This window comes from Ochotona princeps, chromosome 1, assembly GCF_030435755.1.
Source record: "Ochotona princeps isolate mOchPri1 chromosome 1, mOchPri1.hap1, whole genome shotgun sequence".
NCBI classification, from domain to species: Eukaryota; Metazoa; Chordata; class Mammalia; order Lagomorpha; family Ochotonidae; genus Ochotona; species Ochotona princeps.
The window spans coordinates 15,707,044-15,730,486 of NC_080832.1; the positions used below are offsets into that span (position 1 = coordinate 15,707,044).

Sequence of the window (23,443 nt, forward strand, 5' to 3'; positions counted from 1 at the left end):
GGTTCAAAGCCTTGGGACCCTGTACCTGCGTGGGAGACCTAGAAGAAGCTCCTGGCACCTGGCTCCTGGCATCAGATCGGCTCAGTTCTGGCTACTTGGGGAGTGAGTCAGTGAATGGAAGATCTTTCTCTCTGTCTGTCCTTCTCTGTGTAAATCTGACTCTCTAATAATAATGATAATGATAATGATAGTAATAATAATAATAATAACAAAATGGTAACCCAATACTGCTAAATATTTTAACCTCAATCCCATATAGGTTAACATTATCTCACAAAAGGAGACCAAATTATTAAGTGAGAGAACAAATTTAAGCACAGTATTTGACACATAGTTGTAGCTGACTAAATTTAACTTCTAGGCGTCCTTGTTTGTTTATGAAATTTAACCTGTCACCGATTTTCAATGTCTTCCTGGGCAAATCATTCAATTTTTGTATGTTTCAGTTTCCTCAACTATAAAATGGTAATCAACAAATTATGAGAATGGTTCATCTACATAAGATATAAAACACAACTGTATTTTGTGTGTAATTGTGTTACACCTGCCTGGCCTTCAGCAAAGGACACAAACTGGAAGAAATAATATTTACTCTATGTCTGATGAATTTCCACAAACTACAAAGGAAAAACATCTCAGCAAACAGAACGCCTGCTATCCTGGCTGGACAGGAGTACAAGAGTTCTGGGACTCTTGGACACCCTCCTTCTCCATCTATAAGGGACAAACAACTTGTCTCATCAGAAAACTGATCAAGTGTCCTGAAAACTCCAACAGTATCGTGCTGTGTAGAGAACTAAACACATATCATTTTAGGTTTATCACATTCTTATGCAACTGTGAGTTTTACTGGAATAAACTTATTTTAACAAAGAAAAATTTAGTTCATACTAAACACTGAAATCATAGGCATAAATAAATAAACTGTACTTCTCAACTGCAGATTTTTGCTCAGCTTATGGATAAGAAAGTGACAAGATCTTTCCATTTCCATATAACCTTAAATTAAAATTGTTTCCACAGTAACTACTAGCAATAATAATTCTCTCTGTAAACCATGGAAGCCTGGGTTGGACAGGGACCTAGGGGGTTATTTTATACAATGTATCTGCTGAGAGGTTAGAGAAAAATGCAATTGCCAGAATGCATCTTCCACTCACAAATCCAATTTACCCATTAAAATAGCCCCTAATCACAAATAAAATTCTTTATTTAGGCAATTTAGTTCCAAAGTGAATAGACTGATCTTTATCTTGTTCACTGTTGTATCTCAAACAGTGAACGGCAAACAGAGGCTTAGTAAATGCTGCAGAACATCTTTAACCACCTATCCAAACGTATCCATTTTTAAAAAAGATTTATTTTTATTGCAAAGTCAGATATACAGAGAGGAGAAGAGATAGAGAGGAAGATCTTTCGTCTGATGGTTCACTCCCCAAGTGACCGCAACAGCCGGTGCTGCGTTGATCCGAATCCAAGAGCCAGGAACTTCCTCCAGGTCTCCCATGCAGGTGCAGGGTCCCAAGGCTTTGGGATGTCCTCGACTGCTTTCCCAGGCTACAAGCAGGGAGCTGGATGGGAAGCAGGGCTGCCAGGACACGAACCGGTGCCCATATAGGATTCTGGAGCGTTCTAGGCGAGGACTTTAGCTGATAGGCCACTGTGCCAGGCGCAGTATCCAGTTTTAAAAGTCCACTGTAAGAGGGGTATCTATCACCCAAACTGAAGTATTTTCTTGGCTAAAAGTCATTTCTGGCAGGGGTGGGGAACGATTTCCTGCCAAGGGCTGTCTGGAGTTTTATAACATCATATGCAGGTCACACAAAATTATCAACTTAAAAATCAGCCTGCTATAGAGTTGCTGAATTTTGAGTCCTGCCTGTGCTGCCTTGGCAGAGTCAGACGAAATGATTCTGCAGCCCTTAAACAGCCCAAGGACCAGATGTTCTCCACCCCTGTATCATATCTGTTTTGAAATTGTAAATATTTTCTAACACAATTGACGCATTAGAGAAGAATTTGAGCTTTAACTGGAATTTTGCCATAATGTGATTTGCAGGAAACATGAAAGACACAGCTAGCTACAACAAGCTCCATGCAGTCAACCTGAACACACATCCCAACACGGCTGTCACACAGTGCACGGGGTCAGGTCTGGTGGCTGGACAGAAAACCCTTTGCTGACCACTATGAGTAACTCACATACTGCATCCCTTCCTACGTTCACTTCCATAAGCAAACTTCAGATCTTGTTCCATCATGTATTCTTAACCATAACCTTCAAAACAATTTCATGGATGAAGTTTTTGAGTGTTGAGCTTTTGCCGTAAGCTATGTATTGTAGTTATTTTTCATGATTTTGCACAACATAGTGATTCTCAGAAATCCAGATGCAATATTTAACAGAACTGACTCGATGTCACAATTCCTCTGACCTCTTAACAGCAACCTCCCTGGGATGTCTAGTGGAAAGCAGAACGTTTCAGCTTAAACATTGGCTGTCAACATGATGCTGACAGCTTCTTGGCACTAACTGTAACTGTATCTGCTCTATGGATTGGCTGACATTATCAGAATGCATAAATTATTCTTAAATACTATTGAAGACAGAAAAAAGCATTGATAGTTTGAATAGCTGAATGATGGTATAATTTTTTAAATTGAAGTTTAATTTTTTTGACTTTAATATTACCTAAGTACATTCACTATTTCAAATATTGTCTACATTACTGATGTATTATGCAAGTATTATATCATATGTCAGCCTCACAATATTCAGTGTACTTCACATGTGATTAAAATAATTTACAAGTGTCATTAATTTTTTAAAAAGTTAATTAACTTGAAAGGTAGAACATTAGAGCAGAGGGAAGTAAAGGACAGTAGAAAACAATCTTAATCTCTTTTTTTCAGTTTCATTTGGGGCTAGTGGCTAATCCCCCACCGGAAATGCTGGCGTCCACATGGGTGCTGGTTCTAGTCCCAGCTGCTCCACTTCTGATCCAGCTCCCGGCCTACGGCTGACTTTGGATTGGTTCAGAATCAGCAGTTGTGGTCATTTGGAGAGAGAGCCAAAGGATAGATCTCAGTCTGTCTCTCTTTCACTCTGTAACTCTGCCTTTCAAGTAAAAAATAAAATAAATCTTTTATAAATTATTCATTAATTTAAAAAGAAGTATTACAGAGAGTGAGGACAGAAGGCGGGGAGTGGGGATATGGAGAGACAGAGAGAAAGAAAAAGACAGAAAAGAAAGACGGAGACTTCTGGTAGACTGCCCAAGCGTCTGCAATGGCCAGGGATGGTCAAGCAAGAAGAAGCCAGGACCCTTTCTCCTAGGTCTCCCATGTAGGTGCAGAGGCCCAAATATTGGGGTCTCCCATGTGGGTGCAGGGGCCCAAATATTGGGCCTATCCTCTGTAGTTCTCCCAGGTGCATAAACAGGGACCTGGAGCAGCAGAGAGGTAGGTGGTTGCTTTACCTGTTATGCCACAATGCCAGTTCGCCTCAAAGATTGATCTTTCACCCACTAGTTCACTTCCCGAATGACTGTAACAGCCTGGAGCCAGGAACTGCATCTAAGTCTTCTACAAGGGTGGCAGAGGCTCAAGCACATGGGGCCATCCTTTACTGCTTTCCCAAGGCCATCAGTAGCGACCAAGATCAGAAGCGGAGCAGGTGGGACTCCAACAAGCACTCCAACATGGGATGCTGGAATTAGCAGTGGCTTAACACTGTATCTCGATACTTGGGCCAGTGTGCCCACCTGGAGTCCCCGCGGCTCCACTCTGATCCAGCTCCTTGCTAATGGTCTATGAAAGCAAGGCAGGATGGCCCAAAGTCTTGGTGCTGTGCACCTACATGGGAGACCCCAAAGAAGTTCCCTGCTTCAGCCATTGGAGGAGTGATTCAGCAGATGAAGATCTCTCTCTGTATTTCCCTCTCTATGTAACTCTAACTTTCTAATAAAATACATAGCTCTTAAACAACAACAACAACAAAAATCAATGCTGGGTTCAAAATGTTGGTAATTGAACCTAAAAAATATTTATGCTATTTTTACAGCATATTTATTGAAATTATATTTTTGGGGAGCATGACTCTAATCATATCAAACCATAGCACTTTTCAAAAAACTCTGCAATATCAAGTTATTTTTCTAGATAAAATCCAAGAATCACAGCTATCAAATAACAAACCAAAAATTCAAATATTATCCCCATTTTTGGTAGAAATATGAAAAGAAATATCAAGTGTTAGCATAAAATAGTTATAAGGGGTCAGCACTGTAGAGTAGCTGGTAAAGCTGCTGCCCTCAATGCGGGCATTCCAGAAAGGCACTGGTTTGAGCCCTGGCTGTTCCACTTTTAATTCAGCACCCCTGCTAACAGCCTGAAAAAAGCAGCAGAAGATGACAAGTAAAGCTTCTGGCTCCTGGCTATATTCCCCTCACCTCCTCTGTAACTCAAAATAAGCAAATACATTGCTAAAAGAAGGAAAGTTATAATACTGAATCACTTTATATAGGTGACCAGTTATTTGCAAGATTAAAATGACAGAACCTTTTTTAGAACATTTTTTTAATAGAACATTTTTAATTTGCTGGTGTAGCAAGTTAAGCTGCAGCCTGTGACACCACCATCCCACATGGGTATCAGTATAATATCCGGCTGCTCCATTTCAGATCCAGCTCCCTGCTGGTGTTCCTGGGAAAGCAGAGGAAGATGGTTCAAGTGCTTGGGCCCCTGTACCCATGTAGGAAACCTGCCACTGTAGTCATTTGAGGAGTGAATCAGCAAATGCAAATAAACTTTGAAAAAAACAAGGAACATATCAAATCAGTCATTCAAATGTTATTGACTCTAAGTTTGTTATTAAATCGGCAGGGAGCAAAAGATTATACCTCTAAACTAGTTATCTCAGCTTTATAGGTCTGAAATAATTCACTTTCTAAAGAAAACCAATAACCATTAAAATTTCTTACAATTTCCCAATTGTCTCATTGAATGCATTGCCTTCAGGCCATGAATGTGACCATTTCTTATGGTTAAAAGGCTTACCAGTTCTAAGTCTTCTTAAACGAAACTGCACGTCAGCCTCATGGGCAGTTTATGTGTTGAGCATTTGTGGGGGAATGCCACCATTTTCTAAGGATCAAGGAGTGTGCAATAAAGATAAGACAAAGTGATTACACTTCATCAAAACACTTTATACAATTAAGCTCCTGGTGCACATTTTCTATTTCACACCTTTTTTATTTTCCAACACATCAGGGTTTTAAGATGGAAACAAAGTTACCTTTTTTTGCTCATTTGACCTTAGTTTTAGAATAATCTATGCTATGCATAAATAACTTCAAGAGAAAATTAAGAGCTTAGTATAGTAAATTCCTATTTATAGGTAAAACGGAAAGGAAACGTAAATTAAGTACTTGAAAAACCCAAGAAGATGAGCCAAGACGTACAAGATTAACAGGGGAAAAATGGGACCAAATAAAGGGCTGGAACTATATGGAGATCAGTGATAAGAGGTCCTCACAGCATTCTGAGGCTTCCTGTTAAGGATGGCTGCCCCTGCACCTATTACTAAAACAACCTCAGTGTCCACCAAAGACAACTGAACACTTGGATTATTGCACAGCTGCATTCAGAAGCATCACACAGCTGTTTTTAGTACAGTAGGACACAAAATAATTAAACTGGAAGATCTATGAGACATTACTTGCTGGATAAATTAAAATGCAGAACCCATACATACTATATACACATAGATAATATGACACATAAAACAATAACCCATATGTAATGTGATGCCTTTTGTGTTAAAATACACAGAAAGAAACTTTAAATAAGTTTTGTTATGAAAGGTTCAGAAATACATATCATTTTGAAGAGGGTCATCCAAGGATATATAGTCACCCCTTCTACGTTTTAAATATATATTTGTGTATTACTTATATAAGTAAACATATGCTTATGATATTTAGAACAGAGTAAGTATTTTTCTTATAAAATTATTCCCTCTATATTTCCCATAATGTTGCTTCTATTCTGGTATGTGGATAGGAAAACAAGAACAGAGTACAACAAGTTACTTGAAAGTACCTGACTGGAAACGGTGTGATGGCTCAGTGATTAAATCCTTGCCTTGAATGCACCAGGATCCCATATGGGCACCAATTTGTGCTCATGATGTTCCACTTCCCCTCAAGCCCCTGACTGTAGCCTGGGAAAACAGTGGAGGATGGCCCAAAGCCTTGGAACCCTGCACCTGCATGGGAGACCTGGAAGAAGCTCTTGGTTCCTGGCTTTGGATCAGCACAGCTTTGGCCGTGGTGGCCACTTGGGGAGTGAACCAGTGGATGGAAGATGTTTATCTCTGGAAATCTGTCCAATAAAAATAAATCTTACAAAAAAAAAAGTACCTGACTGAAAACAATAGGTCCCGAACTCAAAGCCTATGTTGTCCATGATGAAAATGTTACTAAGGGCCCAGCATGATAGTGTAATGGTTAAGGTCCTCGCCTTGAACACGCTGGAATCCCATATGGGCGCTGGTTCTAATCCCGGCAGCTCCTCCTGCCATCCAGCTCCCTGCTTGTGTCCTGGCAAAGCAGTTGAGGACGGCCCAAAGCCTTGGGACCCTGCACCTGCGTGGGAGACCCGGAAAGAAGTTCCTGGCTCCTGGCTTCGGATCGGCACAGCTCCGGCTGTTGCGGCCACTTGGGGAGTGAATCATCGGACCGAAGATCTTCCTTTCTGTCTCTCCTCCTTTCTGTACATCTGCCTTTCCAAAAACAAAACAAAAAAAAAATCTTAAAAAAAAAAAAAGAAAATGGGGCTCGGCGGCGTGGCCTAGTGGCTAAGGTCCTCGCCTTGATCTCATATGGCTGCTGGTTCTAATCCCGGCAGCTCCACTTCCTCTCTATCTCTCCTCCTCTCAGTATATCTGACTTTGTAATGAAAATAAAATAAATCTTTAAAAAAAAAAATGTTACTAAAGTATGGTTAATAGATCCAGACACAGCAATGATTATTACAATATGAAAGATACTTAGATTTTAAAAAAAATACTTATTAATTTATTTGAGGCAGAGACAGATAGATAGAGAGAAAGCATCTCTCCACTCTTATACTCCACGAGTGTCTGCAGTGACCTTACCTGGACCAAAGCTAGGAGCCAGGAACTGTGTGGCAGGACCCAGCTCCCTGAGCCATCACCACTGCCTTCCACAGCCTGCATCGGTAGGAAGCAGGATTTGGGAATCCACTTCAAGGATTCCCTTACAGGATGAGAAGCCCTCTCACCTGCTGGGCTAAATGCTTCATTTACCTGTTGCTTATGGTTCATATGATTAGAGGTTGGTGACTAACCATAATTAGTCTCCTGATACATAACTTGAAACAAAAAAGTTGGGCATCTTTTTCCATCCAAAGTGTAATTCAAGGTGAACTACTGTAACTCCAGTCCTCAAATTGAGTAAGCAGTACTCATTTGCCAAGGAGAAGGCTTAACTGATTACAACCAGTTAAGGGATCATAGAGAAGTAGGTTCATTGTTATTGTTATTACTAAGAATCAGAGGCCCTCCACACCCTTTGGGAAATTATCATGCACAAAGATGGCTAAGACACATTGCTAACTCTGAGCTTACAGCATAACCTCATTGGTTCAGCACTTATTTGGGGCCAGATCCTGTGCAGAAATAAGGCGAACATGCGTTCTCACATTTCTGCAATGTGAAACTACACGCACAACCTTTTTATGCAATGCCTGAAAAATACCCATAAAGAATAAACGCCCTCCTTAGTGCTAACATCTGTAATGGATTCCCACTACTCACTAAGTCCAAAGTCCTTTATCTGACATTTGAAAATACGTATGCCACCATTCATCTCCCATCACATCTCCACTATTCTTTAAGCATGCTGGCATAATTTTTCTAAGAGATTATAACTTTGTGTTCTCATAATTCTAGAATTTCTTCTGCCGCTTTCTGAAGAATCTAACTCAGCAGAAACATTACTTTATTCACTACATTCATTCTCTCTGGCATGCCACAGAATACCGTTTGTGTCTCTACTCTGACACGTTTACATTACTCTCATTCCTTCAGATGTGCAGGGTCTTGGTTCCAAAATTCCCCTCCCCTGAGGATATCAAAAGCCATTGGTGCTAAAACCCCTTATAGTAAGTGGTATGATTTGCATATAACCTACATCTTCTTCCCATACACTTTACATCGCCTCTAGATTACTTATACAATGTAAATACCATGCAAATAGTTGACATGTAGTATCATGTAAGGACAAAAAGTCTGTCCTTGTTCAGTAAAGACGGAAGGCCTGCAAGACTGACCTGTGGATGTGGAACTGACAGCATGGAAGTCTGACTGCACTGGTCTGGAAGCTCAGTGAGACAAATTCCATCCAGTTCTACACCCTACCCTGCCAAGTTGTTTATACACAATCACACTCAATGGGGCAGGATGTTTCAAATACTAACAGCACCACCCAAAATAGTAAGATCTGACATGGATATACATCTTTCTTTTCCCTCCATTTTCCCTAATTTTGTTAATAACCCTATAATAATCCTTTTAGAGGCTTCCTTTCTAGTCCAATTTAATACCTAGTGAAACAATAATTCTTTCAATAAAAACCAAATAATGTGGCATATTATCAACGTCCTAACACTGCTTAGACCTCCTGACATGAAATGCATTATGCGTCATTAACGTTAGGAGCGGGGGAATTCAAGGAAGGATCTAGGCACAAGCTGCAATATCAGAATCATCTTCTAAATTTATTAATTAGGATACAATTTCCTTCCTCCAATTTTGGGTAATTTCTAACTGAGATGAATGAAAATTTAAAGATAGGTATGGTCACATATCTATTTAGTAAAGAAAGTCATCTTCGATGGATTATTTCTAAATCTATACAGATTCCTAAAAGCAATAAATATCCTGAAAAGCCAAATGATGCTGGTCCCTTAACCAATCAATCTCCTCCCGGTTAAGAATCTAGGGCACTGAAACCTCAGTTTTTAGTTCTGTCACTTTACAGGACAAGTCCAACTGGTTTCCTCTGAGCAATCCAGTAAAAAAAAAAAAAAAAAAAGTCAGAAATGTTGCCTATATACTTACATATAGAACATGATTAATTTCTTGAAATGTACTACATTATTTGGATTTAATCAGAAATATTATGCAATTTCCCAATTACCAAAGGATCAATTAACTCTTTATGTAAAGGCATTAAGACTATAGAGCAGTTGGGGATCTCAGGGAAGAACTAGTTTCATTCATCTTATTCCTTGAACTACCTGCATCACGGGTGAACCTCTTCAAAGATAACGTTGTTACTGTTAATGTCTACTTTTCTTCCTTTTCTTTTTAAAAAGATTTATTTATTTTTATTGGAAAGGCAGATATACAGAGAGGAGGAGAGACAGAGAGAAAGATCTTCTTTCTGATGGTTCACTCCCGAAATGGCCCCAACAGCCAGAGCTGAGTCAATCCGAAGCCAGGAGCCAGGAGCCCCTTCCAGGCCTCCCATGCGGGTGCAGGATCTCAAGGCCTTGGGCTGTCCTGGACTGCATTCCCAGGCCACAAACAGAGAGCTGGATGGGAAGTGGAGCCGCTGGGACCTGAACCAGCACCAATATGAGATCCTGGAGTGTTCTAGGTGAGGACTTAAATCACTAGGCCATCGTGCCAAGACCAAAGTGTTTTTTGTACATTTGCAGGACTCAACTCAACAGAATTTCATAATTTTTAAAGGATGTTTCTGCATTAGTTTGCTGTTACTAGCAAACAGTTAAATTAGAAGTGTTCACGCAAAAGGTCTGTTAAAGTCAATAGTAGCCGCGTGTTACCTAGATGTTAGGGGTGTTGCTATACTCCAAAGCAATAAGACTACAATTTTGAAAGTAAAGGTTTGGTTATTACAGATTTCACAGAAAGGCAGTTATATAGGCTAAGCATGACTAATGCCATGGACTTTAGCATACCTGAAATTAGAAAAATTCAAATTGTAGCTTTTCTTGCTTGGCTCATTGCCACTTTTGCAGCTTACAAATTTTTAATTAAGTAACTGCAGTGAGCTCATCTCTACTGGATACTTCTTTTCCAGGGCAGGTCCAGGAACTGGGTCTGGAGCCTTGAAAGCAGAAGAGAAACTAGAGTAAACTAGAGGTAGGTAGAACAAGAAACCTGGCGAGATCACATTATGAAATCTAACAGCAGTGTCCTAGCTCCCAAAGCCTCTAACATAATTTCTTACAATTACAATCACAGAAATTGCTACATGGTTAAATGAAGATACTTAACCCTATTAATGGACTTAAACCAAGAACAGTAGCTTTTATGAACTCTCGAATAGCTTTTAGCAACAAACTCAAACAGAGGATCATGGAGTAACTGTAACAGAAAGAGAAAACAAAATTCATTTTCACCCATAAAATTGGAATTGCAAGTTTTCATTTCCAGGTATTTTATTCTTCCGGTAGCTGTCATATTTCCTGTCATTTTCTAATTTCCAGTGATTGATTCTTAGGGATTTCCTAAGAAATACTTTTAATCTCTCCAAGTTGCAAACTGAATTTCAAGCTTAAATTTAAAACAAAATAAAACAAAACAAAAAACAAACCCTCAGTAATTCTTAAAGAGGCAGACAAAGAACAGTTCAAGAGATGTAGTTCTTAACCACACTGGAAATTCTCTTTTTCCATTACCAAAATAGATTCACGATTAAAAAAAAAAATTTGTTCAGCCCATATAAAAATGAAGACCCAAAACAAACTTGCAACCTCAAAGGTTACAAAAAAGATGGTGAAACGATAGAAAGCCATGCTAATCACATTACAGGGCCTGGAAAACACGGCTTTAGGCTGGGTAGGCTGGCACCCTCAGGAGTTTTTCTAAGAAATGAATGCCACAGATGTCAAAATAAATTATATTCTCTGCCCCTGTCAAATGGTGGCAGATATTGGAAGAATTGTTACAGAGCAAAACATAACAAAAACAAGATTCAGAGAACTTAATTCCCTACATTTCTAGTAACTACCAACACACCAACAAAATAAAATACATTTGTGGAAAATAAAACTTTCTTTTATGATGACATAATGTAGGGAAAAGTTCTGGGAGAAACTTAGGTTCAAAACTATTTCAACAGAGCCCTGAATTAAGTTTGCTTCAGAAATGTCTTCCTATTTTATGGCATTACCCACCCCACTTTATTGGGCTGTCATGAGCCCAGGTATAGTACATAAGGCAGCTAATAGGCTGGCACACCTGGGTGGGCCATTTTCCTACATTACTAATGAGTGAAACACATTTCTTTTTTCTGTTCTAAACAAGAGTATATTTAAGTTTTTATTTTCATTAGCGCTAAAGCAACATCCATATGTCAAGCTTCAGGTTTAAAATAATTCACCTGTATCCATCTTAACACAATTTATCCACAGAATAATGACTAATGAACATTTCAGAGATCTCAATTCTGAGAGATGATAATAAACAAAAGTATAACAACTTGCATTCATGATAGAGAATTAGTACACAAGACATGTAATTCTGTTGCTGCCAGGTAGGGAAGAAAATACTGCTGTCAATGTATCTCTTACTAAAAGGTAACAGATTTGGAATATAGTGCTTTATTAAAAAACACAGTAACTATCAATATATAATATAACTTGGTCTTTAAGTCAGAACTGTTCTAAGGGCAAAGAAAAGCTACACACACACACATACACACACACGCAATAATCTTCCTCTTACTGATAGAACACTGCGTTCCACACAAGATTACTATTTACCAAATATGGCTCAAAGACCAAGTTATACCTTCTCTGACATTACCAAATAATACAGCAAGTATCACAAGCCACAAGGATTTTTTTTTAAAAAAAGAATTCCTATAAAATCATTCTAAATGTACTCACTGCCACAATCTCACTTCAAACTAGTTTTAAAAAGTTAACATGGAAGTGCCCTATTCAAAAGAGAGATAAGATTAAATCGGCCAATTACCCAGAAGGAAAGAAAATGCAAAAGACCATTTACATGTCAGTCTCAGTTTCCAACCAGTTGGACAGGTTTAGAGACCACTAAAGACACAAACAAAAACAAAAAAGTGGGGGAGAGAGGGAAACTTTCCCAGAGAAGTAATACTTTGCATTTAGTACCACTCCTGTCTAATCTCACTGCTTCTTGTAGTGTCTCAGTGACTCTCTCAGCGGCTTCAACTATGCAATGTCTGCTACAAATTACAATGAGTTTGTCTTCTCCCTTTCAATAATTGTAACTCTTGTTTTGCTATTTGGCATAATTACTTTGGTAAGGAATCTCAAGACGATATTATAACAGTATGGGGTCAGACCTTTTGATTCATGGTTTATTCATTTTTTTGGAAACGCAGATACACAGAGAGAAGAGATACAAAGCTAAAGAGCTTCCATCTGCTGGATCACTCCCCGGAGCCGGAGCTGAGCTGAGCTGAAGCCAGGAGCCAGGAGCTCCCTCCATGTCTCCCAAGTGAGTGTAGCATCCCAAGGTTTTGGGCCATTCTCTACTGTTTCTCCAGGCTGCAAGCAGGGAGCAAGATGGGAAATAGAGCAGCTGTGGTATGAAATGCCACCCAATTGGGATCTTGGCACATGGAACGCAAGGATTCAGCCACTAGGCTATGGCGACAGACCTGATTCATGATTTTTTAATAGCAATTTAGCATTTTGCTAAATACTGAAACAGAAATTCTAGTATTTTTCTGATTTTTGGTAACAAAATGCTAACGGTTATTGGTCTGACATTGTAAAGTCTTGGTATTACCACTTACTCTCCTGTTGCTAAGAGGTTTTGGTAAAAATTAACATAAAGTCCCTCCCCCTGCTTCAGTATTCTTGAGTTCAGCCCCCATCCCATGACTAAAGTGAGTGAGCCTGACCTACCAATGTATTCCTAGGATGACTTTCCCTGTTATAGTATTCGTCTGTTAATATAACAGATTCCACATCATGACTTTGTTGTATTTCTGGGACCAACCTTTTGTGAGATTGGACTGTGCTCTTCTTGTACTTTGTGCTGTCATCCTATCATGCTGTTTTAAAAACAGAATCAGAAAGTTTACCTGTTTGGCTTTATGTTCTGAAACAGTTGCATGGGGCTCGCTAATTTAAAGAATGCAGTGGTGAGACGTCCTGAGCCAGGTGCTTTTTGCAGTTAAGTCTTAGTTGGAAGACCACCATTTCCCTAAGGCTCCTGTTTTTTCATGTGTCCTTAAAGAAGCCATGGGGTACCATGTGACTTAGTAAGCTTAAACACATTAACACTAATATTGTAAAGCTTTTCTTGTTGGTTAAGTCTCATAAATCATCCAACAAGTATTTATTTACAAAGCTATTTATTAGAATTGCTGCTCTACTATAGGTATTGAAGAGAACAAGTAGTAGTTCCCGCCATTTAATTACTCCTAATCTAGTTGGAAACATTAACAACAAATTTCTTAAAAAACAAAACAACTTTTTGACAGGCTGAGAGACAGAACTGAGAGAGGGGTTTCTATGGGTTGGTCCACTGCTCAAATGCCTGTGACAGCTGAGGTTGTCAAAGCTGACACAGGGAACTCAGCCTTGTCACATGGTGACAGGGACTCGGCCATCTGAGCTCACGCCATCGCCTTCCAGCATCTACAACAGCAGGAAGTTAGAGGGACAGGGACCCTGCTGTTTGAGCTCACACCATAGCTTTCCAGTATCCACACAGCAGGAGTCAGAGGAAGGAATGCTCCAAGAGGCACACAACTGCCAAATTAAATCCATACCTCAATAAGAAAATTGTAAGAGTGACTACTGGGCCTGGCTTTATTTTTGCTAAATAAACACTTGTCTTTATTTCTGAGATTTTACTTATACAAGAAGAGCATCCCTAGTCTGAAAATTTAAGCTGAAATATTTTTGAGCACTAACACAACATTCAAAATATAGATTTTAATTTAAAAATACACAATAATAATACAGATTTTGCAGCACTTTGGATTTTGGGTTTTCAGATAGGGATGCTTGTCTTGGAACTATAATAGTCATATAGGGCACAGATATGCAACAATGGTCAGCTCTCTTACCATTCACCACTTACAAACTTCTCTATTGGGAAGTTGTACTAGGACCCCAGTTTTATTTCAATCTACTTTTTTTTTTTCTATTCATTTATTCATTAATTACATTGTATTACATGACACAATTTCATAGGTACTGGGTATTTCAATCTACTTTTAAGGCTTCTTCCTTGATAACACTTTTATTCAAATCATCAAACCTGATATAATCACTTAAGTTTACTGAATATTTTAAATTTTACTTGGTACTTCCTAACACATCATATCAACATAAAGGCTAAAAAGCTATTACTCTAATTTCATGACACTTAGATCACTGTGGTTTTTTTTTTTTTTTGCTGAGTATCAAAATTCTGAAGAGTAGAAAAATGAAGCATAGAAGTCCATCCATTGTTTCCTACCTTCAGGTCAAGAGTCCCTTTCTCTTGATTAGATTAATGATATTGTAGTAATTTTCTTTTTGAAAACTTTTCTGGCAACACCAGTATTCTTTAGATTTCTAAGACCCTTCTTAATGTTGTCCAAGGAGAAAGATGCAAACTTGAGACATCCCTTCTCTCACTTGTTCGTGCAGCAATTGCTCCACAGTCACTAACAGAAAGCCCTTCAAACTGTGATTTATACTTTTCACTCTCCTTGATGAATTTCAACATTCAGAATCATAGATACTGCTGCTGAAAACAATGTTACAGCTTTTGTCCAGCATCCTTATTTAAAAGAAGAAAAACTCAATGAGGTAGATTACAAATAAAAGTCTAATGAAAAATCTGCCTTATTTATGAATTTTAAAAATACCTTAGATTTTATATCGTAAATTTAAATTAAACAATTTTTAAAAATTACTAGGCTTGGGTTGGCATGATGGCTCAATTAGCTAATCCTCCTCCAGCAAGCACCAGGATCCCATCTGGGCACCAGTTTGTCCACTTCCCATCCAGCCTTCCTGCTTATGGCCTGGGAAAGCAGCAGAGGATGGCCTACAGCCTTGGGATCCTGCACTAGCGTGGGATATCTAGAAGAAGCTTCTGGTTATTGGCTTTAGACTGGCTCAATTCTGGGGAGTGAACCAGTGGATGGAAGATCTTTCTTGCTGTCTCTCCTTTTGTCTGTAAATCTGCCTTTTCAATAAAAATCAATATGTCTTTTTAAAAAACTGCCTTATATTTAAAGTAGAAAGACTTGCCTCTATATACTGAATCCAAAAATGCAAAATATGAAAGCTCCGAAAAACCTTAACTACTTTTTTTGCTTTGAAAGGCAAGTGACAAAGAGGGAAGAGACAGAAACAAAGATTTCCCATTTACTGGTTTATCTTTAAATGCCAGCAACAACCACGGCTGGGCCAGGCTGAAGTCAGGAATCACAAACTCCATCTGGGTCTCCCATGTGGGTGGCAAGAACGTGGGACTTCAGATGCTGCTTCCCAGGCACATCAGCAGGAAGCTGGATAGGAAACAGGCGAGACTTAACTCCAGGCTCTCTAATGTGAAGATGTAGGTTTCATATGTGACAGCCTGACTACCTGTATGTCTGCCCCTAAAATTAGCAACTTTTGGGTACAAAATGAAAATAAAAACTTTTGGATTTTGTATTTTCAGGTTAGGAATGTTCAAAGAGTAAAATCTATGCAAATCTTTCTCCAAATCCCAAATCTGGAACACTTCTGGTCCCAAGCATTTTAGTTAAAGCGATACTCTGACATTATCAGTGTACATATCTAGTTATGAATAGGTTAAAATAATTTATAGGACAGCAATGAAAAGAAACCTGTTCAAGTCATGCATACATTAGTTTTCTGCATTGATAAAAAAAAAAAAAAGTCACACTACCGTGTCTGCTGATGCTCTCTCGGGGAGTTGATGTCCTGATCTACAAGGCAGAAAGCAGACAGTCTGCCTTTTGTTGTTGTTGTTTCAGCATGAAAACTAGTGTCAGCACCTTTCATTTTATAATCACCAAATACAGCACTGTAAAGAAACAAGCAACCTGAAATAATTCAATAACTCATCCTGTGCCTTCTGAGAATTGTGTGTAGCACAAATTAGCTACCACTGCTGCTAAACAATTGCTGCTTCTAAATACACTGATATTAATAGAAGCATGGTCATGGCAAGGATCCAACTACAAACACAGAAAACAAACCTGTTTGTGGGCAAATACCTCACTCTACTCCTTCAAATATATTTCTCAGGTTTTGTTGCAGTAAGTAGGGTCACAGCTCTCATTTATCTAGGTACCCTTCCCAACCTAGAAACACTTGATGATTTTAGCGTCAGAATCCAGTAGGTGGTTATAAATTAAGAGTTCCTTTAGACTGGAAATTTTATACTATAATACTTCTGAGCATTTAAGCTGATTTATTTATGATACAGATTACACGAAAGACAAAAGAAAACCATTTTTCTTTAAATTATCATTTTTAAAATAGATTTTCTTATTTAAAGGTAGAGCTAGACAGAAATCTTCCATCTGCTGGTTCACTCTCTAGCTGGCCCTAACAACCATAGTTGGACAAGGGCAAAAGCAGGAGTCAAGAAGTCTAGGTCTCCTGCACGGGTGGCAGAAACACAGATTCATGGGCTGTTTTCTTCTGCTTTCCCAGGTGCACCAGCAGGAAGCCGTGTAGGAAATCGGAGCAGCCAGGACTGGCAACCGGCATTTTGACATGGAATGCCAGTATTGCAAAAGGTGCCTAACCCAATGCACCACAATGTCAACCCCAGAGAGGCTATTAAGTGAAGCAAGAATGTCTTTTTTTTTTCCTTAACTGTGCCTAAGTTTTAACTTAGAACTTTCCTAAAGTAGCTTTTCTCCTAATTTACCCTTTTTGTCAGAAATAGCAATTTTCTTTGCAATCCAAAAGCTGAAGTCCTCTTAATTATTCTCTTACTTTCTTTACCTCTACCTGACCCCTCATCTATTTTATATATAATTTTCTCTAATCATGACTCTGGGAGACTGCAGGGGATAGTAGTGTTACAGCACTGGCACCCTGGCAGTTTTAAAGCCTAAAGAGTTCTCAGATTTTTTTTTTCCATGAGTTTTCATGCTGAAATGCATCTGGTCAAATCTGACTTGAACTGGCTACAAGCAGGTTTGATTTAGACTACTTACTGGACTATTTCCACGTTCCATTGCAGAAATATTAGGAGTTAGAATAATCCCTCCCATCCTGCGGGGGAATTATGTAATACACAATATATACAACATGTGACCTTTCAAAAATCTATAAAATTTTGAATTCCAAAATCTAGTTGGGTCCCAGGATTTCAGATGGCAGTGTGGACCTAAGCATTATTCCCAGCATCCCAATTTAGGAATCTATCCTTAACACTTTTTTTTAAAAAGACTTATTATTTACCTTTAATCAAAAGGTAGATTTACAGAGAGAAAAAGGGACACAGAGAAAGAGCCTCTATTTGCAGGTTCACTCCCCAAATGGCCCCAATGGCCAGAGCTGAGCCGATCCAAAGCCTGGAGCCAGGAATTTCTTCTGGACCTCCAACAGGGATACAGTGTACCAAGGTTTTGGGCCATCCTCTACAGCTTTCTCAGGCCATACACAGGGAGGTAGATGGGAAGTGGAGCAGTAGGGCACAACCCACATTTATATGGGATCCTGGTGCTTGCAGAGGGAGGATTAATTAATTGAGCCATCATGCTGGACACTATCCTTACATTTCTTCCTGATACCCTCAGCTTCATTCCTCTCACCATTCCATGCATTTCAGACTTTCAACTACACAAGTTCTACATTTTTTTTCTCCCCATATATCTTTTGGAATTCTACTACACTCCTACCACTACTATGCTATTCCTAAATGACCAAATTCACAGTTTACCTCACTGTCACCAGGCTCTTCCCACCCAACCTACAACACAACAATGAAGAAATGCTCCTACATAACCACTTTAAATATTTTATTGTGGCACACAAACATAATAACATAATAAGGGGGTAAGGGATAGTGGCTATGAAATTAGATGATTTTTTTATTATCTTTATAAAGTTTAGTTTATCTGCAATACTAAAAAGAGTTTCCTATTCATACTTGTTTGAGAAGCAAACAGAGAGAGAGCAAGCTAGCTTTCATCTGCTGGTTCATCCCCAGTTGCCCACATTGGCTGAGGATGAGCCAGGGTTGGAATCAGGGGCTGAGAATGCAAGTTGGTCTCCCTTCAAGTGTGAAAAGAGCTTCAATCACTGAGGCCAACCTGCTTTTCCTTAGGATCTGCAGTGATGGGAAGCAGAAGGTAGGGGCACAGACTGAACAAAAGCACCCCAACGTGGGACACAGGTATCTCAACAGTAGGACAAGCATCTGTGCCTTAATTTTGTAAATTATATTTATTCTGTGAGACAAAGTAAATGATCACAATTTAGCAGGTTCCTTTCCTACTTATTGCTTTAACTAAAACCCTTCGAAGTGTGGATTTCAATGCTTGCTTCAGTTTGGTTTCATGTGATCGGGGATCAGAGACTTCCATTCGGCAGTTTTAAGAAAACTACAGATTCCCTCTTAGTGAGTGGCTTAAATGCATAAAATATAATACCTTGGATTCTAAAGAAAGCCAGTATTACTAAAATGCAATTTTTGAAATTATAGGGGTTGGCATCCCATGTAGGTACAAGTTTGAGTTCCAGCTGCTCCACTTCTGATTCAGCTCCCTGCTAATGTGTCTGGAAAAGCAGCAGAAGATGGCCCAAGTCCTTGGGTTCCTGTACCCACTTTGGAAGGAAACACAGAAGAAACTCCAGGCTCCTGGCTTTGGACTGTCCCAACTTCAGATTTTGTGGCCATGTGAACAGTGAGTGAACCAGTAATGGAAGATCTCTCTCTTCTCCTTTTCTCTCCTCTCCTCTCCCCTAAAATTCTGCCATTCAAATAAAGATAAATAAATCTTAAAAACAAAAGAAAATATAATATGAAATACATTATACTGAAGCGCAATATGCTAAGTGTGTATACCTGGATACCTGCAATTATAAAACGATACAAAAATTATCTGGGTTTTTTTCTGTTTGGCAATAAAGATACAGATACTAGCAATATTACTCTGGTCTGCTGCTTGAAACCTAATGAAGGAAATGTTAAATTTCAGTTACAAGTTTAACAAAAGTATAGAAATCCTTTGTTTCCTCACCCAAAAGCATGGACTCCCTACAAATTTTATCCTCAGATCTCTTCAAGGTCACATGGCCTACATTAAAACCCCTCACCCACTGGCATTCCCCCCCAGTCCTCACAGCCTCAAGAATCTAGTCAGGCTTGTCCCAACACGTTCAACACCCCTACCGCCCTTGTTTACAATGCCATTTCTCCTCCTTGATGCCATCAAGATCATAATTACCTCTCCACAACCAGGTCGGTCTATCACCTCCTTGAGTGCTTTTCCTGCTACGTGGGCTCACACAGAGATCTCTGTTCCTTTAACTACCAATGAACCTGCAGGTCCACACAGTGGGAGTCAGTGTTGGTTTTCTTATAGTTCTACTCGGTGTCTCTTCATTGCTTACAGGTTACAAGAGCCCGGAGGGCATGGGCCATGTGCTTAAACAAGTGGCAGTACCTCCACCTACAACTGGCACACAAGATGTCCTCAATACATGAACTGTTCTAAATCAACCACATAGCAGAAGATAATATGACAATTTCAAATATCAGAAAACATAATAGAAAGCCGAAGACACCACTAGGGAGCTAACACAGACACCCTTAATCAAGCTTACAGTCTACCTCCAGCAAAATCTAGATATTCCTATGATAGTAAAAACCCAGAAGCTTATTTACTAGGCAGCAATGGATTCCAAGCAAAATCATGATTCCTTCCAAAAATATCTGCTAATTACCTGCAACACTGCTCTAGAATTCATGAATTCAATCCTTACACAGCAACTTAGCGCCAGTTCTTGGACTAGAACCTGAGGTTCCTGGCTCACTGCTTAATGAAAAACTATTTTCTATTTTCCAAAGAAGGTTCAGTATGCGATGTACGTGTGTTGATGGGGGTGGAGGCAAGGATAGGAGTCAATTTCAGAAGGCAGCAAGGCATAAAACCATTACAAAGGAGTAGAGTGGCAGCTATAGATGCATGTACAGTACACACAATTTTACATCTCCATATGAAGTCTGTAAAGATATAGATTTTTGGGGTCAGTTTTAATTATCTTACAAAGAATAGGTATTACCTAATGATTAGATGAATGATGTGTTATACTTACTGATTGATTAATATTTTTCAAAGATTTATTTTTATTAGAGAAAGGAGAGTCAAAGAGAAAGAGATCTTCCATCTGTTGGTTCACTCCCTAAATGGCAACAAATGCTGGAGCTGAGCTGATCCAGTAATTTCTTCTGGGTCTCCCATATGGGTGCAGGGACCCAAGAACTTAAGTCATCCTCCTCTGCTTTCCCAGGCCATAAGCAGCAAGGCTAGATTAGAAGTAGACCAGCCAGGACATGAACCAGTGCCAGGCATGACTGACAGAGGCTTGGCCTACTACACATGGTACCAGCTTGATCAACGAATATTTTCATCATGAACACTTCATTAAATTTTGTTTCTCATGGCCTGTGCTGTGGTGTTGCAAGCTGAGCCACCACCTGTGATGTCAGCATCCCATTTAGGCACTGTTAGGCTGAGCAGAGTGGAAGTGATTCTACTACCTTACCAGGGTCAAGCTGACCCTCCCTTCCAAGGATGTATGGAATGCTGTATTACCCCAACCTTGCCTCCATGCGCAAAAGGTTAACATCTACCATGATGGGTACACGCCACATGCGTGTGCAAATGAAGGAGCTGCTGCTTTCTTCTATTTCCCAAGCCTAAGATATATAAAAAGCCCAGTGTTCCATACACTGGGTGGCCATTTCTTTCACACAGTCACTCTGCCATATGTAAGTGGTCCCAGGCTGTCTCCCTCCAGGAAATGGTCCTTTAGCCAAAGGGTTTTCTGATGGGGAGAGAGAGTCCGAAGCTAACAGGAGTTCAGACTGCTCCACATCTATCCAGCCCCCAGGGAATGTACCTGAGAAAGCAGCAGAGAATGGCCCCAGTACTTGGACTCCTGTCCCATAACAGAGACCTTCTAGAAGGAGCTCCTGGCTCCTGGCTTCAGCCTGGTGTAGTCCTAGTCATTGCAGCCACTTGTGGAGTGAACCATCTTGTTTCTCTTATAAAATCTGTCAAGTTTTCCCACTAATTTCATATAAAATATAAACCCTTTTCTATCAATATATACTAGAGGTGGAGTGTAACAGAAGTAATGGTGGTAGTAAATGCTGTTCTAAGTAATTTTTCAGTGGTGGGGGTGGGGGAGAAGTAGGGCACCAAGAGAGGAAGGTAATGAGAATGTGGACAGGAAATAAAGACTTGCTCCCTGCATGTTTCAATTTCTATTGCTGATTATAACTAGATAGAAATTACTTTTCCTAAGAGAAAGTTCTTAAGATTTATAGGAATGGAATCAGACTTAGTGAGTGAATGAAAAATGAGGAGTAGGACAGAACAAGGACTGAATACCATGCTAAAAACCCAGCCACCTGTCTAAAACGCAACTTGCTGTCTCCAAGCCAACAGTGCTCGTCTCTGGGATGATAAGCAGCATGACCGTGACGCTAGAAACCTCAGTTAGCTCCAATTCTTTTCTTCTCTGCATGTAATCAGTGGTAAAATTAACTAAATACTGCCAGTAAAGTGTCCTACATTCACCCTCTTTCCCACAATGTTCATGTTCAGGTATCTCTCCTAGAGAAAGTGGACAGTAGCACAGTAACCTCTCACCTGAGAGCTTATTCTACTTTTAAATTTTTCTAAGCTATATTTCACAGTGTTAACAAACTCACTGGTGTCCTAAGACACAAAATCGGATCGTGTAGCTTTCCTCCACAAGAGATTTTGTAGAATATGCTGTATTACCAGAAAGTGTTAACAGAATCAGGTAAGTTTGTTAAAATGCAGGAAAGAATGGTATCAAGCGAAGCCAAATGAAAAAGAGTTATAACAAAAATTATAAAGTTTTAAGCTAATTATTTTATAATGTTTTCATAAAAGCATTCCATTAACAGCTTACATTAATATTAAATATAGGCACTAGACCAAATGATACATAACATTCGCTCATTTAATGTTCTCAATTATTATGCAAAGTACATACCAGACTCAAACTACATTTATCTCTCCCACTTAAGAAAAGGATTATTTTATAGAATCTCTCTTTTACTCCTCAAGTGATTACAACATAGCACTAAACATCCTTACAAATACCAGTGCAAGTTTCAATAATTTTTCATAGATTAATAAGGTATAAACATGCATATCTATATATATATACATACATACACACTCCATATCTAAAAGCACAATGAATTATGATTACAAAAAAAGATTCTCTATACTCCTGGCATTTGCTAAAACTACAGCAGAATAACACCCCAGGGTATTTTTGTTTTGTAAAGCTCCAAGGTGAAAGAAAAAACATGTGAAAATGCTTGTGTAGATAGCATTACTGAAGAGAAACTTGTCCTACATCTCTACCATCTACCTGCAAATAGGGAAGACTAAACAGAAACTACTCTTTTTTTAAATGTAAAATTTTGGGGCCATCACTGTGATGTGGTGTTAGGCCTTCACTTGTGATGCTGGAATCCACTTGATCTTAGCCAAAAGGCCAAGAAGTGATGTGGTATTGGCATCCAATATGGGCTCTGGTTGAAGTCCCATCTGCTCTTCTCCCAATGCAGTTCCCTGATAATGTACCTGGGAAAACAGTGAAAGATGGCCCAAGTGCTTAGGCCCCTGTATCCACTTGGGAGACCTGGAAGAAATTCCTGGATTCAATCTGGCTTATCTCCAGCTTTTGTGGACATTTGGAGAACGAATCATCAGATGGAGTATCTCTATGTAAATGTCTCTTTAAATAAAAATAAATACATCTTCAAAAAAAAAAAAAGGTGAAATTTCCCAAGAGACATGCTACCATGTTCCAAGACTAAGCCCATTCTATCTTGTGTAATATGCACTTCTTCTGAAACAGGACATCTCAACCAAAGTTTAGATGAATTCACTGAACTTATCAATGGGGAAAAAAGGAACCAACAGTAGGGTGGTAAAATGTGTTCCTTGCAGACCTTGGGCAAGTGATACTGTCATGCCTGGGTACATTCTTCAGCAGCAGAACGCTTGTTGGAAAACATCAAGACTACTCAGAGAAGACACTCAATCATAACCTGTACTCTGGAATCTCAAAGGTCATTGTTAACAGACAAGCAAGTCTACCAAGCTTTAAACTTCAATGTTCTTTGTTTGATCATCATTCATTCATT

General features: G+C 39.2%; 1 protein-coding gene across 2 annotated transcripts in view; it reads right to left on the minus strand.

Moving 5' to 3' along the window:
• TAB2 (TGF-beta activated kinase 1 (MAP3K7) binding protein 2) overlaps positions 1-23,443 on the minus strand; it is a 94,418-nt gene that overhangs the window by 54,217 nt on the left and 16,758 nt on the right. Inside the window, exon 2 of one of the 2 annotated variants that reach the window (XM_004587298.3) lies at positions 10,012-10,160. The exons of the other annotated variant lie outside the window; for it this stretch is intronic. The gene's annotated coding sequence lies outside the window, so the exon portion shown is untranslated. The remainder of the gene's footprint in view (positions 1-10,011; positions 10,161-23,443) is intronic. 2 annotated transcript variants of the gene reach the window in all.